This window comes from Nipponia nippon, unplaced genomic scaffold, assembly GCF_047370975.1.
Source record: "Nipponia nippon isolate SJK-2023a ecotype South Korea unplaced genomic scaffold, ASM4737097v1 scaffold_6, whole genome shotgun sequence".
NCBI lineage: Eukaryota > Metazoa > Chordata > Aves > Pelecaniformes > Threskiornithidae > Nipponia > Nipponia nippon.
The window spans coordinates 25,349,680-25,372,138 of record NW_028262380.1 but is presented as its reverse complement, the minus strand read 5'-3'; the positions used below and the strand labels follow the sequence as shown (position 1 = coordinate 25,372,138).

Sequence of the window (22,459 nt, the reverse complement as noted above, 5' to 3'; positions counted from 1 at the left end):
CTGGTGAACTATCAATACAGCATCAGCTGATCACCAAACCTACTCACTAAATAACGAGGGGAGTAATGTTATCATGGCTTTAACCTCTATCTGTGTGGCGTCATCTGAAAATGTATGCTTGTTACTAAGTGTTTATCCAGGAAATTTGCAATAATAATAATAATTGACAAAAATTTGCACTTACTGTGCTCTTTGTCCCAGGATCACAACATTAGCAGTCAACGCTAATTGCTATGTACATGAAATGGTACAAACTACATATTATATCTTTGGATTATTCATAACAGCATCCAAGGGAGAGTGCAGTCTGCTAGCTGGGAGGTGTGTCTACTGTGTAGGAGTCAATTATGGCCTCTAATTGTGGGTGCGTGCTGTGGCATTTCTCAGTGCTGGGGAAGAGCATCCTGCCAGCATGATGTCCGGCTACAATCTGATGAGAAGTGACTCTGGCAGTCAGGATGCTCAGAGTAATGGAAATATCTGCTTACATTCATATTCTCACTCAAAGAGCTGATTGAGCTTACTCACAAGTCAGATTTAGCCCAATTCTGCTGATATTAGAAAAATATGTGCTGATTATCTTACATATGTGTAGTTGTAATACCAAGAAGCTATACCAGTATAGTTGGCAATGGCAATACCTGCAAGCTGTTACATGCCAGTGTAAACACTTTACCTGGAATGGGGAGCATCTGAGTTCATGCAAATGCAACACCAGAAACTGCTCCCCTTCTTTACAGCTGCTCTCTTCCCATGCCCCCAGGCATCTAGCTAAGTTTTTATCAGATTCTGATGGTATTTCTGCTCCCACCTTGCCCCTTCACCTTCTTGCTTTTTCATGCAGCTGTTTTGCACCAAACTAAGATGCAGTGGTGGGCAGGTCTCAAGGCAGGGAAGCTTGAGTGTTGCCAGTTCAGTGTGAGCACAGCTGCACTTGTTTGCAGGTGTGCTGGCAGAAGGGGAAGGTAATGAAAAGTAGATGCTATCAGTTTTACGAAAGGTGTTTTGTTTTGAGTTGTAACTGTTGGTTATTGCCTAAGCTGATCTTCCAAAAAATGTCATAATATGCATAGCTATGTTAAGTCCTACTAGCTCCTCCTCAAAATGTCCTTCTTTCCAAACCAGTAAGGTCAGCCAGACCTTCCACGTACCCCTAGTGGCTTCCTGACAGTATTAGTAAGTATACAAAATCCCATGTTTTGTTCTCATTGTAGATTCTTATTTTCACTCTGCCAATGTTTTTTATTTTGAAGTCATTCTTGTACTATTTCATTCACTGACTAATCTCTCTGGTAGCTGTAGCCTTTTTTGTAAACACCTCTGAGAAAGTAAGGCCAGCTCACAGGGGAGGTGGACCTTTTTGTGAGGCCCTTATTACTGCAGTAGAGTGCCCTAGAGGGCACATGGGTTACAACTTAGAGGTAATCTAAACGTGTCCTTTTTTCCTATTTGCAACTGATTTTAAATATTTATAAGATATTTAAGAGGAAATGCATTCTCTCTGACTAGTTCCTCGTCATGTACAGCATTGGGTCGCAGAACATTTCCCTACCCCCATTTTTTATGATGCAAAATGTTTGTTTTATTTTTGATGATGAAAAGGAAGAGGGGGCAAAGGGTAAAACTCTCACAATCATTAGCCAGTTTGCACAAAGGAAAAACAAACATAGCTTGTAGCATAAAACCACTCATTTCCTCTTCTGCCAAGCTTATTCCCTACATCTGGTCTTCCCAAACTTACATCACTGTCTGGTGTTTAACTTACTGAAGAAGTTTATATTTCCTGTCTCTTAAAATTGTTATTCCTATAAAATATAATAGCTTGTACTCTAGTGGGACCTAAACCCCTGAATTATGTTTAGGTCCATATTGTGCAGAAGCAAACATAGAAATACGCTCCTTCTCAAGGGATGCATGGTCTAAACGTGTGACAAGGCAAAAAATGGATATGATGATAAGCAGATGGTCATGTACGTGTGAAAGAAGCAATCAGTAGAGAAACTATATTTGATTCAGTAATTGTGTTAAGCTAGGCCCAAGTGGGGATCTGTGTTTGGGGACATAGCTGGAGTCTCAAAATAGCTATAGCCAATTTTTATGTAACAAAGAGGGACTATATCTGAAATCTCATCTCTCCTGGTAGGTTAAAGTGTCTCTTTGCAACCTTGTGTGATTTTGCACTTTGGAGAATGGATTCTTGGGTTCCAACCCTTGGTCTGAAAAAACCTTTGTTGCGTCCAATGTCTTTTTAAAACACTTAAATAAAAAGAGCCCTAGAATCAGGGGCTGAGATAGTGCTGCCACAGGGCTACAATTCACAGGATCCTTTGCTTATGCTTTGCCTGGAACAGTTCCCTTCCCAGTGGCAGGCTTCAGCAGCCTTCTTTACAGCATGCCATCAAGGATGTGAGTTCGACAGCTGAGAGATGTGGCTTTGAGGGTCAAACAGAACCGGGGCTCCTAATTTATGAGGGAATTCTCTAACCCTTTGAATACTATGTAAAATAATCACTGCCTCCCCTGGTGTTTTGACAGGGAGTTGCTGTGGCTGCTGTGTTTTAGGTCAAACGTTGTGCTCTAAGTATGTGTGAGATGTGGCCTTAATGTACCTGACAGCCTTTGGAGCCTCAACAACACTGTATGGTTTCAGGCCACAGGAAATCTGGTATAGTCACACCCGAGGGCAAGGAGTTCATAAGCTGTCAGTAGACTTGGCTGGGTATCCAGCTGAAATGCCTTGTCCCTCCTGACTTAGATGCATGTGGATATTTGATTATAGATCCTTGCTCTTAACTTGTACTCCCTGTTCTGTCATGTATTTGGCTGGACAGCCTTTCCTGATTCCTAATACAAATAGTCTGCTTATTTTACAATTCCCAGATGAGCTTGGCAGGAGATATTTTGCTGAAACTTGTCAAGATGGTAGGAGCTCTGGTATGTCCATCAAAACAGCTTTAGTCAACTGGACACCTGGGTGGAAATGCAGTGTCTGTGGACTTCCAGAGAGTGCTGTGGATTTCAGTTTTGGGTTTGGGCACTTAAAATTCACCCAAGTGTCACCAGGATGCTAAAAGTATTAGAGTGAACACAATTAATAATGGAGTTGGAATAAGAAATCCTTTAAAATGCCAGATTTTCCTGGCTCTACTTAAAAGGCTCTGTCCTGACCGAATGATAGATATCTGTGTGATATACAATAGATCGTCCTGGGCTTAGTGAAATGGAAGCTTGAATAGGGTCTGAGGACAGGGTGTCCATACAGATAACTTCTTTTTCTGCTAGCTAGGTGTTACACTGCAGAGAATCTGGGTCCCACTGGCATAGCAGTGGTATGGGTAGAAGCAGTATTGGCAGTTGATTTGTGACTTTCCTCCCCGAGGACAGTGGAGACTTCATGTGTGTCATGTATATGATGCAGTGAATCTTTTCGAGAGAAAAACGTGACTCATTTGCCTCATTTGTCCAGTCTTGCAGGACAGCTCAGGTTCAGCTAGAGGAAGTGGCTTGTCATCTTTATGCCATGATCCTTGTGATAAAGAAATGACATGGCAGGTTAGGTTGTAAGGTTATATTTCTATATACATGTACCTCTCCTTAGGTGTCATACATGTATATGTATAGTTAAATGAAAAGGTCTTAAACAGGAAGAAGGTCCATGGTAGTCCAAGCAGTTGTCTCTTCCTGTTGGTAAAATTGTGTCATTATTTGCTCCCCAGCTTTGGAAACACAAGTGTTGGAGTCCTGGTTATGGATTTCAAAGGGTCATTGCACTTATACCTCAGGGACAAAACGAGGGCCAGGGAGAATCTCCATCCTTTGTTGGATGCAGAGGGAAACATTGCCACAAAGGATGAGGAGAAGGCTGAGGTACTTAATGCCTTCTTTGCATCAGTCTAATAGTCAGAGTGGTCATCCTCAAGGTTTTCATGCCCCTAAGATGGGAGATGGAGATAGGAAGCAGAATGAAGTACCAGTTGTCAAAGAGGTGGCAGTCACCGACCTGCTCCTCCACCTGAATGCTCACAAGTCCATGGGGCCAGACGGGATCCACCCAAGGATACTGAGGGAGCTGGCAGAGGAGCTGGCCAAGCCACTCTCCATCATTTATCAGCAGTCCTGGTCAACCAGGGAGGTCCCAGCTGACTGGAAGTTAGCTAACGTGACACCCAGCTACAAGAAGGGTCAGAAGGAGGATCTGGGGAACTACAGGCCTGTCAGCCTGACCTTGGTGCCAGGGAAGGTCATGGAGCAGGTCATCTTGAGTGCCATTATGCGGCACATGTGGGACAACCCAGGGATCAGGCCCAGCCAGCATGGGTTTATGAAATGGAGGTCCTGTTTCACTAACCTGGTCTCCTTCTATGACAAGTGGACCCGCTTAGTGGATGAGGGGAAGGCTGTGGATGTTGTCTGCCTGGACTTCAGTAAAGCCTTTGACACAGTCTCCCACAGCATTCTCCTGGAGAAGCTGGCTGCTCATGGCTTGGATGGGTGCACTCTGCACTGGGTTAAAAACTGGCTGGACGGCCGAGCCCAGAGAGTGGTGGTGAATAGAGTCAAATCCAGTTGGTGCCCAGCCACAAGTGGTGTTCCCCAGGGCTCAGTGTTGGGGCCGGTCCTGTTCAATATCTTTATCGATGATCTGGATGAGGGAATTGAGTGCACCCTCAGTAAGTTTGCAGATGACACCAAGTTGGGTGGAAGTGTTGATCTGCTGGAGGGTAGGAAGGCCCTACAGAGGGACCTGGACAGGCTGGATTGCTGGGCCAGTGCCAACTGTATGAGATTCAACAAGGCCAAGTGCCGGGTCCTGCACTTGGGTCACAACAACCCCATGCAATGCTACAGGCTAGGGGAGGAGTGGCTGGAGAGCTGCCTGGCAGAAAAGGACCTGAGGGTGTTGGTTGGCAGCCAGCTGAACATGAGCCAGCAGTGTGCTCAGGTGGCCAAGAGGGCCAATGGCATCCTGGCTTGTATCAGGAATAGTGTGGCCGGCAGGAGCAGGGAGGTGATAGTGCCCCTGTACTCGGCACTGGTGAGGCTGCACCTCGAGTGCTGTGTTCAGTTTTGGGCCCCTCACTACAAGAAGGACATCGAGGTGCTGGAGTGTGTCCAAGGAAGAGCAACGAAGCTGGTGAAGGGTCTAGAGCACAAGTCTTATGAGGAGCGGCTGAGGGAGCTGGGGTTGTTTAGTCTGGAGAAAAGGAGGCTGAGGGGAGACCTTATTGCTCTCTACAACTACCTGAAAGGAGGTTGTAGCAAGGTGGGGGTTGGTCTCTTCTCCCTAGTAACAAGCGATAGGATGAGAGGAAACGGCCTCAAGCTGCGCCAGGGGAAGTTTAGGTTGGATATTAGAAAAAACTTCTTCACTGAAAGGGTAGTCAGGGATTGGAACAGGCTGCCCAGGGAAGTGGTTGAGTCTCCATCCTTGGAGGTATTTAAAAGATGGGTAGATGTGGTGCTTGAGGACATGGTTTAATGGTGGACTTGGCAGTGCTAGGTTGACGGTTGGACTCGATGATCTTAAGGGTCTTTTCCAACCTTAATGATTCTATGACTTCTCAAGGGAACAGTAGGAAGACATCATACATAGAACTTGTTTGACTTGGTTGCATGGGGTTGCTGAAAGAAAAGTGCATGGCAATTGATGTGTGCTGTAAATATCCAAGTTCCTGTTTTTTATGTTTATTTTAGAATAGAAGGTAGCTTATAAAGATGTTGCAGTAAAAATAAAAGCTATAATTTAGAAATTCTGTTCCATGTTCACATCGTTTTAGTGTAGCATTTAAAAGCTGTTATTTGCTCCTAATAATTTCTGAAATATTTGAGTATTCAAAAATATGCATCTGTTCCCTGTCTTGTCATATAGTTCCTATTCTGTACCTTCACGAGGGGCTGGTTCCTTCTAGAAATATCTGTACTTTGAGTAATTTGTAGTTTGTACTTTGAGGTGTTACCTCAAAGTAATGCCTGTCCTAGGTATTTCCCCTTGTTGTATTAGCTGGAGGATTAAACCGAAGTTTGAACTGCTCTATCCTGCTTCAGTGATATTCTGTAATTTAAACCCTGTTCAGTGGCCTGGTCTGAGTATCCTGAACACCACAAGCCTTTTACACTGGGTGCATCCATATTCTGTGTGCCTACTTGAGAAACAATCGTACACTGAAATCAGTTGGAGACATTTAGGTTTACTTAAAAAAAAAATACTTGATGAGTTCCTCCATTGACTAATTTCTGACTAGTCTAATTCACTGGAAACACAGAGGTTTTTATATGTATGTTATTGTTCTTTACACTTTCTTTTTTTTTCCTAATGGTTGAACCATTTCTCCCAGCATAAAAACTACATACAATTCCAAATCTGGTGATTTTTTTTTGTTTGTTTCCCCGAGTAGGTGTCTCAGACCTATCCTTAAAATATTAAGGAAATGAGGTAAAACTAAAGGTCTTGTGGTAGCTTTCTTACAGTTGCTTCTAGTTCTGTCTACAGGGCTGGCTGAAGAAGTGAGATTTCAATCTTTGGATGAAAGATGAGGTAACAAAGGACTTTATAGGACTCAATAAATTTAGGTCTCAAAGAGCAGAGAGAGAGAGGGTAGAAGCATCCTGCTTGATCCATCGATATATCAAAGGCTTTGGTAAATTTTGAGGACTGAGAAAATTCAATGGTTGCTGAGAGGTCAAAGACATCTGTTAAAGACAGCAAGAGTTGAAAGATGTTGCTGTCCCTGGTGAAGGATCAGATTGAAATTTTAGCTGAATTTGAGGAAGGGCAGATGCTGAGGTCAGAAAGGTGCATTTGAAGAAAACGACAATATGTCAGTGTATGCAGTTGCATCCAGCCCTTGACAGATTTACTGTTGGCGATGTCCCTTTTTGGGTGTGTGTGAGATGCTGCTGAGCAAACTGATGAATTAGAGTGCCTAACGAGGCATAGCTGGGGGATCTCAGTACCTATGTGTGACTTAAACATGAAGTAGCACTAAACTCAGGTACTGGCCTGAAAATCGTGGTGTTGCTGGTCATTCAGGTCACTGGTTTGAACTGATATGGTTGTCACTAAGATCCTGTAGCAATGCAGGATCCACGTGGCAACGTGAATACAAAGCGGATTCACTCTTGGCCATGATGTGGCCTTAGGCTCCTGCACCCTCACCAGAGGGGACTGGGAGAATGCAAATAAGGACAGAATCTGCCTTTCAGAATATTTATTACTCTGGGGCTGAATGAGCCAGAAACTGCACAGTTCGATTTTCTTTGCAGTACTGACAGGAAAGCAAACAAATCCTTTGACGTGAATTTTGTATGTCAGCACAACTGGCTATGGAGCTGCTTGTTTTCTGTCTTCTGGCTTAGAAGTCACTTTTCCTTAGACTTCCATTTGCAGCAGCAGCTGAAGACTATGAGCTTGCTTAAATATAGAAGTATTCTCTAGATGTGGATTGTTTCTTAACTGAATATATACTTTTATTTATATATATATATATATATATGAATATGAATATATATAAAAACTACTTTTGTAGCCTCCTGGAATAATTTTACTTCTATTGTCTCAGTTTTATGCATGCTGATATCAATGAGAAATTCTACTTGGGACATTAGGAAAATGGAAAATATCAGACAGTGAGGGTGAAGGCTACAGCCTACTGCCACAGGATGAATGAAGTCTGTGAGAAAAACTTGGCGAGCCAGAGTGTTCCCAGCTATGTTATGTGATTATGCCATGTACACTGTCACATAGCTGCCACTAGCTTGCAGCATAGCAGCACACTGTACACTGCTATGAAATCAAGCTTTTTGTTCATCCTTCGTCTGCTGGAAGACGTTGCCTCTTGTATTTGCTTGTGAGTTCTGGGCAGCAGCGAAAACCCAGAAACAATTTATTGGCTTTCTGCAGCAATTTGGGGGCTATAGACAGTAGCACTTTTAAAAAATGCTGTCAAAAGACTTCTTTGAATCTTTAGGTGATCTGGGAAACACTTTACAACAGAGGAAGATGGGAAAGGAGAGAACGTAGAGACCTTATATGTGTTAGATGTTGTAAAATTCCTGTAAGTTAAAATAAGAAAGTAATAAACCCTATGAAAACAACAACTAAGTGTAAGTGCACTAAATAGTACAAGTTAACTCATGTAATTTTGGCATTCTAGCTTACTGAAAACTACTTTTGTTTGCACATCAGTTTTGTGGATAGGCTGAGTGCTTCTTTGTTTTTTATCTTCTTTTTTTCCCCCTGTTGAGTTTTTGGAAGTGGGGATGAAGAGAGACTGCTGGAGTTTAGCAGGCCTTTATCCTTTAAGTGTGCCATACATTTTTACTTAAGTGAGCAATATTCTGCAAGTAGGCTCAGATGTCTGTGGAGATTGCTTCAAACAGGTATTGGAGGTTTTTTGTGTATATGCCTTTAGGCAGGATTGAGGCCAGGTAGGATATGTGATCTCAGCTGTGGTATTCAATTGTAGCTTTGTGCCCCCCAAAATCATCTTGCCCTGAATATTTCAAATGCTCCTCATTTGTTTATTTCATCTGAAATATTGCTAGTGGCAGGTATTGTGGTGGTATTGTACTGCTCAGAACATCAGCCTCTCTTAATACAAAGAAAACTGGATAAAGCCGTTAGCAGTTAGTATGAGTCAGTGATTCTCTTCTGTAAAAAAAACAAACAACAAATGGATCAAGGAGCGTTCTTAAAATTGTCAGGATATTGCATTTGACCATTTAACGGAATAACCTGCAGCTCTTTGTAAGGGAACTGTTAGAAGTCAGCATGCTCTCCCTCTCCAGCCAAATCAATCCTTATGTTTTCCTACACAAGGATTAAAAAAAAAATGAAAAATCCTACCTTTCAGATTGTACTCCATCGACTGCTTGAAAGGTTTTGTTTAAATGTCTTGATCCTGCAATAGTAAAACAACACTTTGCAAGTGGTTCCTTCATGTGCCCACACAAGTAGGATACTCTCAGGTGCAGGCTGTCTGCTGCAAACAGTGTGGAAACATAACAACCTCCTCCTCGTGCCATTGTGAATTTTTAATTTAGACAATGATCAAACAAATCATTTGAGTAGTATGCTCATCCCCTTGAGCTGAACTGGAATGCTAACCTGCTTAAAGTGAGCATGAGCTTGCCTGCTACAGTGGATTAGGATGCATGTGAAGTGTTTATACTTTAAACAGCAACAATAAAATTAGAAAATTTTCAAATATGCAGTATTATGGGATTTCTTTTTTTCTTTGCTGGGAGCCAGAAGGTTTATATTATCAGCTAAAACTTTACCTTTACTGTATGCTTGTCAGAACTTTCTCCTTCAGATTTTCACGAACTTTGAAACTTAAGAAATGCCTTTGGCATTGCAGTAATATTCTAGGTATCAGTAAAGCTATTCTTTCACATATGTGTGCTCCAGGCTAAATGGAAAATTCAGCAAAATGTCTTCTATTGAGAATTTACAGACAGACAGATAAATTCATGAGGTAGTCGTAGATTTAGAATGAAACAATGCAGATGCTTTTTCTCCTTTAAAAAGATGAATATTTTCTGTATTTCTTGTAGTGAGTGGAATGTGAGCATATGCCCATGTTGGATCACTGTGTGCACATAAACCTGTAATGAGTATTAATCACCAAGTCAAGCTCATTTCTGTGAAACGGGCAGTGTATTTTGCTGTGGCTTTTAGAATTTGGGCCATGTGCTTTCTTTCATTCTCAGCATCTCTCTGCATGAATGAAGATAACTTGAAAAATCTCAGTGCAGCTTACATTACAAGCCGCAAATCCAGATAGAGTTGTGCTTGCACCATTCTTGAAACCTGCAAGGCTTTTCTTGTAAGAGAGTGAGTTTTTTACTGGCCTTGAGATCCCTTTCAGCAGAACTCTCCTAGGATCTAAGCCAAGGCAGTTCATTCCTGAATTCAGCATCCACAGGTAATGGGGCTGGGGACAGTATGAGGCAATTTCATGGTCATTGCTGTTGCTGCTGTTTTTGCTACACTGTCTTTGCATACATAGTCCTTGCAATTATACTTTTCAGAATTTATGGGTAAACTCTGAAAAGTTCTCATAAAATTTCACTGCTAACTTTCAGGTTTGAAAGTACCCTTGGCTGTATAGGTAGTTTCATGGTTGCTGTTAGCCTACAAAGTCAAGAAGGCAACAAGGCATACTGTCTGACCCATAAGTGATATTTAGAAGATTTTCTATTAAAAGCCTGAAATATGACTGAAAACTAAATGCAAATTGAGGTGGCCCAGATACCTGATGTGACTCATGGCTAAGGAGAGCCTGGGAGCCCTTGATTCATTGCATTGTTCTGTTGCCCTACAGCAAGTCACTTGTCTTGTACGCTACCATTTCATATCCTTCTCAGAGCTTAATGTTTGTGCAGCACTTTGGAGATTTATAGCCCTATTCAATCTTATTATACTGTTGCAAAAGGTTGAGAATGTTTTTATGCATCTGTTAAAGGTGCTATCAGTACTTTAGGTGGAGTAAATAATAAAGCTTATGAAGAATGAGTCATTGTGTGTTCCTATTTTTATGTAACCTTTTACTGGGGTCGTCTTGTGTCTCTTTTTGCCTTAATTCTATTCTTATTTGATGTAGCTGTCATTATTAATTACCAAGTAGATTCTTCCATTTAATTTTTGTTCCAATCTCTAATTAATCTTACTTACAGTGTAAATCTGTCTCGATGTCCTTATTTGTTTTGTGTAAGCCATGGCCTAAACATTCATGTGTACAATGAAAGTAAAATGAAAAATAAAATTCATGGCCTCTTGCCACATGTTGAAAGGATGCAGATTTTATTTAACAAATGCAAAAGATGTAGCCTGCTTAACTAAACTTTACAGTGCATTCTTATCTCTTGTGAATCGCTTTTGTCTGTTTAACAAATTTTGAAGCAGTAGGTTAGCTATAGGTTTTTCTTCTTATTTATAATTGGATTTTGTTTGTTTATTTTAAATCTTCTAGGAAATATGTTTCTATAATTCCCTGGAAATTTAAAATGAAAATGCCAAAAAGGAGAGTTGATGGGAGTCATAGCTGTTGGTAAGTTGTTTACCCATTATATCATGTCAAGTGATAACTGATTTCACTGTGAACTTGTCTGATGCGTGTGACTGGCTTTTGAGCCAGAAGTGGGGTGTGTCTTTTCTTTAAGGAAAAACAATGAATTAATGAAAGTGTTTGCTTATAATGTTAAAATGAGTGCTGAAAACTCAGTCTCAGATGCTGGATATTTAACAGAAGAATATGTGCAGAAGCTGGCTTTCAATTGAACCAATAGTTCATTTTCTCTGTGGCAGACAGGATCAGGCATAAACCATTCTATGTTTGTAGTTAAACTTGAGTTAAAAATATTCCCTTTTCATTGTATTTGGAGCTTTTTCCTCTTCTGCTTGGTGATAGTTTGGAACATGGCTGTTAGTCCTGCAAATTGCACTCAGACATCTTAATTAAATACTCTTTTTTACCATCATCTTTGCTTAGCAACATCCCTTTTGAGATATTCTGGGAAACTTAATTCTTGTCTGGTGTGTAAAACAGTGTTCGTAAATTAAAGAATGTTGCCACATCCTGCTCGCTTATGTTGTTTACTAGTTTTTATATTACTGTTTTTGAGACAGAAACATGAAGCCTTATACACCCAGTCGTCACTCCAAGTTATTGCATGACACAACTACGAGTGACCTGAGACCCAGTCTTTTTGGAATATGGCTTACCATGTTGGTGTAGATCATTAAAGCGAGTGTATAGTATCTACATGGTTGTCATGGATCCAAGCAGCAAGTAGTTTTCACATTCCAAAATAACCTGGAATTTAAACAAAGTCGTTAGGCTCTCGGAAGCTCCTATTTGCATTTTCCATTTCATTTAGTTGCTGAAAAACATGCTATCTCAAAGTCACATAGTCAAAATCTAAATGCAATACCCTAAGCCTGCTATGGCATGGACCCCGGCTGTACTTCAGACCCTGGGTGTGTTTTGTGGTGGACAAAATTAACCTTTTAGACACTGAGCAGTTATTTCCACGTTTACCTTCTAGTGCTGCTGTTGAATCCCTTTCTAGGTTTTTGTTTTCTAAAGTTGCGTTTGTCCTCTGCTCGAAGTGTGCATGGGATGCTGCTTTCTCTGCGCAGGCTGGACAGTTGTTGCTCTGATCCACCTATTGTCCCACTCCATTAGGAGTTCCCACCCTGATGTCTTCAGGCACCATACGCAGTTTCTCTGTTGTATGTGTGAAGGCAACCAGCACTTTTCATAAGAAAAGAGCCTCCCTCACCCTAAGGATCAAAGAGAACTAACATATGTTTTACTCGAACAATATAGGGTTTAACTCTTTCCAGAATTCATAACTTGGTCTTCCAAGCTGATCTGAAGATCAATTGTTTGTAGACATTGCTTGTTTTCCTTTGTTGGTCAAAAGTATTAGAACTTCATGCTGTCCCTGACAGTTTCAGAAAATGTTCAGCAATCAACAGTGGTTTTAATTTATGCCCTGAGATTTGCATTCCCCTCACAGTTTCCTTCCCTTCTCTAATAGCCTTGGCCCTGCCCCATGTGTGCTTTTGTGGTATTGTTCAAATACTTTCTCTGCTGCAAACTCTGTTGTCCAATAGCTTTTTTGGGGTCTTTTTGATCAGTTCAGCTCTTCATCTCAATTCACATTTCAGTGGAACAAACCTCTGACTTCCATGCATTCTTTGTGTTTCTGCCCATGTGTTTCACTATAATTGCTTACGTACGGTTGTATTAATGTGCTCTTTGTGCAAGGCAAGCAGAGATGTGTTTTGTATGTGGGATATTGTATAAAATGTAGGCCCACTGTATGTTGATGGTAAAACTGTGATTGACCTTGCTAGGAGTGGAATCAAAGCCTTTAAGATTTTGTTGCAAGGTCATGAAAGGGAGAAGCTTTGTGACATCAAAGCTGAATTTGTAAATACTAAATTGTTTCTATGAATGCTTGGAGTGAAGAAGTAATCTTTCAACTGTAAAACTGCACACTTCTCCCCTAGCCTCTATAGGGATGAGGAGAAGTAAAAATGTAGGTAACTATAGCTGTCTTGTTTTATTGGGGGAATTGAGGAGGAAGAGAAATAGTCAGTTTTCTTTATGAAAAGCATCTAGGAGATATAATCATGTTGAGTTTAGTTATTCTGTTGGTCTTTCTTGAATTCAAAAAGGTTTTCAAGACTTTTTATGTATTTATCAGTATGCTAGTTCTTGAAGTCTGTCATTATGCTCCTTGAAAATATCAAACTTGTCACTAACAACATGAAGAACATAAGCAGATAACTGAGACACCATGCAGTAGTTAACACTTGAATGAACACTCTTTAACAGTTCTTCAAGATCTGACCAATCTCCTGGATTTGTGGAGAGCCTCATCAGTAACTGAAAAGGCACAGGTTGTTTCCCTAGTGGTAAAAACAAGCTGAAGAAAGGAGAGATCTTGATCCACAGCTGAAAATAGGCAGTAATCATCTGGAAGAGCTCTGTTGTCTTGCCAGTTCCTGGATGCATGGGCTGAACTTCCAGTTGCCACCTGTGTGCGTTGAGTTTTGCTTATTTTGCCATAAATTGAAAATGTCATAAACTGCTGGTGTGTTGGACTGTAAGAAGTGGTATATTCAAATATGTGCAAGAGACTTCTAGGGAATTACCATCTTTCCATTAGCTAAGGCAGCTTAGGATAGTGCTGTCTGTTTAGCTGATCTTGCAGTCCATTATCATGTGCCCATTTGTGTCTAGCTACAGGTTCTTAGCTATAGTCGTCTTTGAGAGGCCCCTTTGGATTGCTGGCAGAAAGAGAGATTTTAATGTTCTGTTTGTTCCATCATATTTGTAGACCATGCTGGCTACTATTTCATCCTGGCAACTAGTGATCATGAGCTGTTTTAGATGGTAGTATCCTTGTTCCTAGCAGGCTTTCTGCTGCCTGGACTATGAATCACTACAAAATAAATTTGTCTTATGTTTTATGAAGTGTTGTACAGAATCATAAAATAATCGATTGAAAGGGAGCTCCAGAGTTCATCTGGCTCAACCTTCCACTCTGTGGAGGTTAATATAGGTCTACAGCATGGTATGAAACATGTAACACCCAGGTTTAGCTCGTTAATGCATGGGAAGCTTTGATCTTTATTGGCAGTGCCTGCAACAGCAGCATATGGCTCTGCTGGGCAGGTGATGCAGTGTCAATATACTCTGTCTATGTTTGTATAGTTCTTGATTAGTAAAAATCTCCCAGAAGCCTAGGTGAAAGTTCAGAATCCAAAATTTTCCACTTCTGTGATAGTTTCCTGCTCTTAGCTTGAGTGTTAAATCTGTTCCGATTGCTTACCTCCAGATTTCAGCCCAAAATGCTAGCAATCTGTCTCCTGTTTAAAGAACCTAGAAGAAGAAAAGAACATACTAGTGTATTGCTGTATATTGCTATTTGCATGTATTGCTATGTGCTGTGGCGATACAGACACATTTATCTTCCCTCTAGAAGGTGGTATTTCCAGCAGTTTTGCTGTGTCTGCTGTTAAAAAGAGAATTTTTTGTTGCAGTAGATTACATTGTTCCTCAGGTACTGCTTTCTCATCTTGAAGTTTTTGTTGTCGGGACAAGCAAAATAATGACTAGATAAGAAATGTTTTATGAGTGGGACATTTTATAGCTTTATACTGCAAGTTGCTTGGGCACAGAGATGTTCAGGTACCCAATTCCTGTAGACACTATTCAGCCAACACGGAGAAACCATGACAGTCTGACAGACCGTACTCTGCATGGAGCAGATTCCTTTTCTTTCTGTGTAAAAGATGAGGACAGACAGCCTTTCGTGCAATCAGAATCTAAGAAATCAACCTACCCAGATGCTTAAAAATTAATTAAGGGGAGGGAGTGAGCGAGCAAAACCAGCTCCTGGTTCCTGCAGCTGTCAGTGCCCATAAATCAGCTCTGTTTTTCCTTTTGAAGCAGGACAAGAGTATGAATTTAATTAATGGGTTTAATTTGCTCTGGAAACACAGTAGAGAAATCACCCTATGCACACCTTTCGCAGATGCTGTAAACATACAAATGTTATTGTGTATTTACTCGCGAATGTTTTCCAGCATCATTGTGTTAGATACAGTTGAATGCCTCAGGCAGGTGGCAAGCCAACGACTGCAACAAATCCTTGTTCTTTGGACACCCAGATCAGAGCCACAAAGGAGCAGCAGGTTAGCTCCTGGTTTCTTGGTTCCACCCGAGTTCGGCTCAACAAAGGCATTAATCATGGCTGCTACAGAAAACTCTAGGGGAAAACAAAAAGAGTGGTTTTTGTCTGTTTTCCATGATTGGAAATTTAATTATAATATGGAAAAAAAAAAGTAGATTTATCCTGCCACTCTGTTTTTTTTTAAAAAAAAAAAAAAAAAAGCTTATTCTTTTTATAACTGTCCCTGCAATGGATCATCAAATTATCTCTGAATTGTTTGATTTTTCTTGTATTTTTAATTCTACCTTAATATGTGTAAAGAGACACAGAAACTAGCAGGCTGGATCAGACCCCAGCTCGGTGCTATAGTCAGCATCAGATACCTCAGAAGTTGCACAAACACCCCTCCAGGACCTGGTATTATGCAGCTTTTGCATCACATCAAACATGGCTTATGTCTCCGAGTTTGAAGACTTACATTCTCCTAAAACTTCTTAAAAATTATATTTGATTTTGTCATGTTCACTGTTGCGATGCTGGATAGCGTTTGTTGTTTTCTATGGAAAGCTCATTACACTCTTTCCCTTGGAAACAGATTTATAGATAGCAATTGCCCAGACTAGTTATGCTGGAAGAAGAATTTTGTTTGCTCCATTCTCAACTAGTCCCTTTTTTGATCTGATTGAATGTTCCCTGGTATTTATATTATATAAAAGATGGTTACACTTTTTCCCTTTAGTGTGCAGTGTAGGATTTTGCTTTCTAGACAACTAGAGGGCTTTGAAAAATGTATATTGAGAAATGCAGCTTTTTTTAGAAGAAAGAGTTATTCAGAGCATTATTTGAGCTCTTCTATATGGATGGGTCTTTTTGGTTGGTGTGGACGTCTCTGAGATGTGCAGTTAATCTTTAAGTAAAGAAAATTAGAAAACAGTGGTGCTTTATTCAAATACTGAAAAATAATCTTGAAAATAGTGAAAAAATGGTTGAATGTTGCTTTATATTCCCTTTGTTGCCTACAGGTGTGAGAGCATCCTGGAAACTTTAGGAGCAGAATGGTATCCGCTCCCCTATGATTGCTTGAACCCTGTGATGTTGTACTAACAATGTCAGTTCTAGATTTTTTTGTTGGTTGTTTGTTGCTTAGGTCCTGCCCAAAAACTCTATCTGGGGATTCAAGGAGAATTGGGCCTCTAAATTTCAGAACAAGATTACCAGACCTGTGGTAGAGTGCATTTATGAATATTTATCTGGAACTTAAGATTCAGAGTGAGTGTTAAGAGTGCAAGCCGCTGCACATTCTAATCAGGCAAAATCCTCAGACCTCTCTCTTCCTTTCCCTGTCATGCTCATATCCTGACAAGATCCATGATCCTTGGTTTTTAAACACTTATGCCAAAAGAAGAACATCCATAACAAAGGTAACTCAAAAAATGCTTGTTCTTCTCTAATTTTAAATATTTAAACACACTTATATCTGTACTGGCCAGACATTGACAGCGATAATTCTGGGAAATGTTTGCAAAGAATGCCAGACACTGGGCGACTGGTACGCTAGGCCTTTGTGTGTATAAGAGAACGTTTTTTCATTTAACTGTAGAATAAATATTTTAGCTTTCTCATTTATATATAACAGCTTTAATCAAAAGAATTTAATAGTTTCTTAAGTTTTTAGTAAAGCAGCATTCTATCATGTAAAAAAATCTTTGTCAGCCCGATTTCATCAGCACAATTTCCTGTAAAGGCTGTGTTGCACGGTCTGGGGCCTTACCTCGGGATAGCTGAAAAAGTACATCACCATCCCCAGCTATCTTGCGTAGAGCCTGGCTCTGTAAGCGGTATTCCCAGACACCCAGTCATTTCCCAGTCTCTGACTATTTTCAGGCAGTGGTGACAAAGAAACATCTAATTTAGCTACAAAAATTATGAAGGTTTCTGAAGAGTGTATCGTACTGTCATAAGCTCATAAGCTCTTCTGTCGGCAAAGAGCCATGGGGAGCCTCCTGTAGAAATGGGATTTCCCTCCATTCACGTTTTTGAGGATGTGGAAATGGATGACATTAAATCATGGGCTGTAATTTAGACAGTGAGAAGATTGCAGACTGATTCTATAAGTAGAAAAATTCCTTCAGGAAACACATTATGTCTATAATCCTGTCAGTCAGAAGATTAGAGATTCAGTCAAAAACTAACATATAAATCGCTTAATAGTAAAGATTGTGCTAATAGAGGTAAGATGTATTTTGCTGAAGGCAACGAAAATTGGGGAACTTTGAGGAATGGTATTTCTGTTTGAGTAGACATAGTAGCACAATGTTCTGAGCTATAATTAGTTGACCATGACTCTTCTATTGCAACGTTTGAAATAATTGTCATTACGTAGATTTGTGGTTGAGTTGAAAGAATCCCAATGTGCTTAGCATTTACTTATATATTTGGATAACATGCAGCCTTTAAGGCCTCAACTTCAGAGTGGGACTTGTTCCTTATAGTTCATAATTGTGTGAATATTACACTGACGCAATTAAAGAATGAACTGATGTGGAATAGAGGTGCTTCAGATGACATTTTGAATATTCAGTGCTAGCAAACACAGGCTTGGGAGCAGGTTTTCCCCATCACTTTTATGTGCGTTTATGTGTGTGTGTGTATTCCTGCTTGCTGTGGTTAGTGTGTAGAAAGCCCTACACTATCTAAATTAGTTTTTAATAGTGTATATTCCTCTAGTTAGAAAGATAAGTGAGTCATGGTGGCTGCTGATTCTTCTTTCTTCTGCTTTTGGTAGGGTCCATCCTCCTTTTGAAAATGAGTTTTTGTTGAGAGAGTGGAGCCGGGTTTCCTCTTGCTTAGGAAGTATGATATTGAGTGGAACAAATGGATGAACCCTTATTTTATAGTTGGCATACATTCATGTAGCTTATTTTACATCAGTAATCAATGTAACCAGTATATGCTCAAAATGACACATATATTTGTTTTGCGATTTGTTATGAACTACTTGTACCCACAGCATGAACACCCCTGCCACGTCTAGGGAACGGCGGCTGCAGTCCAGGGGAGTTTGGCTGACAGCTTCCAGGCGCCTCCATCTCTCCCAGCGCATCTAGCACTGGAGAGCCAAGGCTGGAGCTGGCGTCAGGGAGGTGAAGTGTTAGTACAAGGCCTACTGGTATTCCTGAAGTTGCTCAACTTGTATGAGGGAGGTCTAAAGTTGTCCCCAAAGGTCGGAGAGCCCCATCGCCAAAGCAGTCAACAGCTCTACCCTTTTCTCCTCCTGCTTTCTGTGCAGGCAGCATGCTGCATAAAAGAGCCCAAGACCAGACTGCAGCAGGGTAGCTCCTCTGGGTGAGGAACTTAAGCATTTTTGAGAAACCTTAATGTGCATATAAGGGCCTAAAAGGCACATAAAATCCTGCTGAAGCTATCTTCTCCTGGTCCATTTGAAAGTTCTAGCTTTAATGCTAGCAGTATTTTAATCCTCCAGCCAAATAAAACCTCAGGAGGATGTATCAGCAGTGAGTCCTCTGAGCAAAGCAGGCAGTAACAGAGAAGATGATTTTGAAAATTAAAGCATAACGTGGTCTCTAATGCCCTTTCAAAGTGGGTAGCAAATGTGTTTTTCGGACAAGCTACTGCAATTCAATTAGACTGACCTAATTTTTATTTCTTTTCTCTCTGCTACAGATTTCCACACTGATATAATTTAACTTTAAGATCATGTTATGGCCTGGATGGGACTTGGGTTACACCACCATTAACTGACAGAGTTTAAATACGGAAAATGTTCCCTGAATGGTTGTCTTGTGTGTATGCTCATCTGAGCTAAGAGAAGTGAGAAAGGACTTTTTTGATTTGGGCAGCTGCAACTTTTTAGAAGAAAAGTAAATGCTGTTGCAGGCCAGAGCAAATGCTACTGGGTGTGACTTACGCAATTTATATACTTTTTTAATTAGATGAAGTGGAGGTTATAGGCCCACTCTTCTATGTTTATATCATTGTCTTTGTGCTGACTGCTCACAGTGACGTATTAAATAGCACAAAACTCTCACTAAACACCTATAAACTCAGTTGTGTTCATCGCATCTCACAGTTAATAGAATTGGTTATGCATTTAAAGCAGTTTTATCTAGAAATAGAAATTCTTACTGGGCATTTCTTCAGCAGCATCTGTTTTCTTTATTTAACTTAATTAAAAGCTGCTTTAAAATGCATTGACGACATCAACATTTGGGTAAGATTATGGAGTGATTGTTCTAGGTTCCAAGCCTTTGAAATAAATAAAAGTTCTTCTCCAAGCATGAAATTACTTTCTTGCAACCTATTCCTTAATTTATAATTGTTAATCCTATGAGACTGACAGTCCAAGCATCTACTTAAGACTGAAGCCTTGTTTGCCCACAGAAACAAGAAACAAGAGTAAACTGATGTGTTGTGTTGTGAAACAAGAGTAAACTAATCAAGATAAACCAATTAAAAATCAGTGCATCATTCTTATGTACAAAATTGCTTCAGTTTAACTATGCCAGTGCAACACCACACTTTTTTAGAGGTTTGTGTGCAGTATACATTGGTCTTTCCATGAACTGCTCTGAGCAATGGTTTTGCAGCTGAAGCAGTGCCACTGCAGCATTTAATACAGGCTGGATTCTCACATCTCCTGTGCTGAGAGACCCCTGCAGTGCCCTGGTGTGAGACTGGCTTCCTTGGGGTTTGCCAGGTGTTGGTATTTACTTGCAATCTGCACATGCAGGACTGAAACCAAAGGGATAGTTTTAAATGGTGGGAGACATCCTCACTGTTTGCAGTCTTTGATCACTTCATCTGTAAAGAAGGTCTCAAATTCAGGTATTTATTTTTCTGTTGTACATTTAGCTTAACTGACTGGTGTGATTTGCATATATTCCTGGGATTTTAAGCAGACAATGCAAAGGTTATTGTTAATCAGTATTCCTTTTGATTTTACACTAACAAATGCTGTGTATCACATCTTGAATGAGCTTTACTTAAATTTTGGAGTTGCTGAGGATGGTTAAATCTGTAGCAAAGACTTCCTTTTTCTGCAACGTAATCAGATATGATTGATATCAGTCCTTCTGTAACGTGATTTGATTCTCATAATGGATGGTTCCCCAGTTTTGACAAAACATAGTTTTTTAATGCTAAAATCAGTTAAAATTAAAATCCTGGACCTTCATTACATGTCCCAAAGCCAATATTGACACAGTGCTTTCCTTTTACAAATCACCTTTAATTGAGGGCCTGAATGATCTATGGGAACTAAAAATGAGTATTATCCCCAATAATAAGGACTTTTTTCCCCTCAACTATTTAAGTTGTTTCTCAGGTCCTAGTGGCAGGGATGTCTGTGTGGGCTGGGGACACTGGAGCCTGTAAGGGTCTGTGCTGTCCCTTGCACTGCGGTGTTCTAGGTCTTTTGTTGTGGTGATTCACCATACAGACTTCCCAACATTCTGACATCTAGAGACATTCACATTTATTGTACATATTTTTTCAAATGGCATGTGGTAATAAGGATGAGTGGGGAATAGTAAGTCTGGTTTACAGAGGCCACAAAAAATGTAGCTTTGTTCTGGTTGAGAAAACATACATTTTTGTTTGTGGTTTCTAAAATTCTCTGTGAAAAGACCCTTTCCCCCTTAACTTTATAGGATGATCTTTGTGGTGATCTTTCCCTATTTGAGAGCGCTTTGAGGTTCTTGTACCCCTGGAAAAAAGATCAGGGCTTAGTTTTTCTGCTCCTTGTCAGGCTGACAGTTTGATTTCTGAAGAACTGAGCTTCTTTCCCTGTTCGGATCACAGTGCTGGTAAGATGAGATGGTGAAGCAACAGTAAAGTGGTTGAGTTGCTGATGGAGACCCAGATATCTGCTAGATTCTATCCAATCCTGCCTTCTTCATGTCAAAAAGACACCAGAATTCATTTCAGCTATGATGGACTGGCAAATCTGCATAAAAATGTAGTTGGTGCTTTCGTAACCCTTCTGCTATCTGATAAAGTTTCAGTCTACATGGCTCATTGTGATGAGGTGAGGAAAGGGATCTGAAGGAATAAGATATTTTTGTCCTTTCCTGTAAGGGAAGGCTTTTTCACACTGTACTATCTGGCATATTACCTCTTGAAATCCTTTAATGTATCAAGCTTTATATTTTTATTTTCTCTGTAGCAAAGCTTTTTTTCAGCAAAAGTGACATATGAGTGACTTGCGATATAGTTTCCTCTCACAACTAGATTTCTCTGATGCTGAACTGCTGCCAGGAGATGGCCCTTTTCTCACCTATTCCTTGTGCTGTGTGTATTCAAAAGGAAAAAAGTGAATTTGAAGATTCACAATGAACAAAACCTCCCAGTCTGCTGTGGCTAGAGCTTAATCTGAGCCCATAAGGTGAGAGCCTGTGAACCAGAGACCTTGACACCTGCTGAAACCATTGTGTTGTCCTAAGACAGCTGGAGTTGAGCGTGTATCGAAGGTGTCCTCTTGGGCGCTGGCTTTGAGCGCAGCATCTGGTGACCCCCAGGAATGGGGGGGGAGGAGGTTTTCCCCAGAGGTGAGAGGACACAGCGGTAGCTCTCTGCTGATTTCCTCCTTTCTTTCTACAACAAAGGAGTCTCCTTAGTCAGGTGGTATTTAATACTCAGAAACCAATAAGGGAGTTTGCAAAACAAGCCTGCTGTTCAATTTGCAACGCCTGTGCTGTTGTGACATTGTCTTAAAACACCAGCCCTGCTGCAGCCTGTTTAGGGAGAGGGGAGTGGAAACTCTTTGCTGTTGTTGCCTCTGGAAAGGAATACATTGTGCATAATATTGTACAAAAGAAACAAAGCTTGGCTAGCTCAAGCTATCGTGAAAGATCCCCTGATATTATATTTTTTTCAGTTATTACTTTTTCAGATAGAAAGTTTTACAGACATGAAAAATGTGGAACCTTGGGAACTCAGGCTTAGGGAAAGGACGTCTCCATTGGCAAAGCCTAAGAAGAAGGAAACAGGTGGCAAACATTAATATTAGAGCAATTAGCTGTGTGGTTTGGGTGGAGCAGTGATTGGGGAGGACAGCTTTGTGATTAAGAGGCCTGACTAACATGCAGCAGTCTGTTTGTGGCTTTCCTGCTGGTGCTGCCTGCCTGTGCTCTCCGTTGCCCCGGCGGTTGGTGGGCTGCAGGAGTGGTCCATGGGACACAGCTCCAGCCCAGCTCCAGCAGCGGTCAAGTGCCACATCACAGCAGAAAAATTCACAAAGGCCCTACAT

At 40.6% G+C, this 22,459-nt stretch overlaps 1 protein-coding gene across 2 annotated transcripts in view; it reads right to left on the bottom strand.

The window, feature by feature from the left end:
- Positions 1–22,459, bottom strand: part of PGCKA1 (PDCD10 and GCKIII kinases associated 1) — a 46,186-nt gene that overhangs the window by 12,448 nt on the left and 11,279 nt on the right. Inside the window, exons 3-5 of one of the 2 annotated variants that reach the window (XM_087736778.1) lie at positions 14,350–14,399; positions 11,726–11,816; positions 8,846–8,900 (exon numbers count right to left, since the gene is read on the bottom strand). The gene's annotated coding sequence lies outside the window, so the exon portion shown is untranslated. The remainder of the gene's footprint in view (positions 1–8,845; positions 8,901–11,725; positions 11,817–14,349; positions 14,400–22,459) is intronic. The other variant, XM_009461846.2, reaches the window with a different exon arrangement.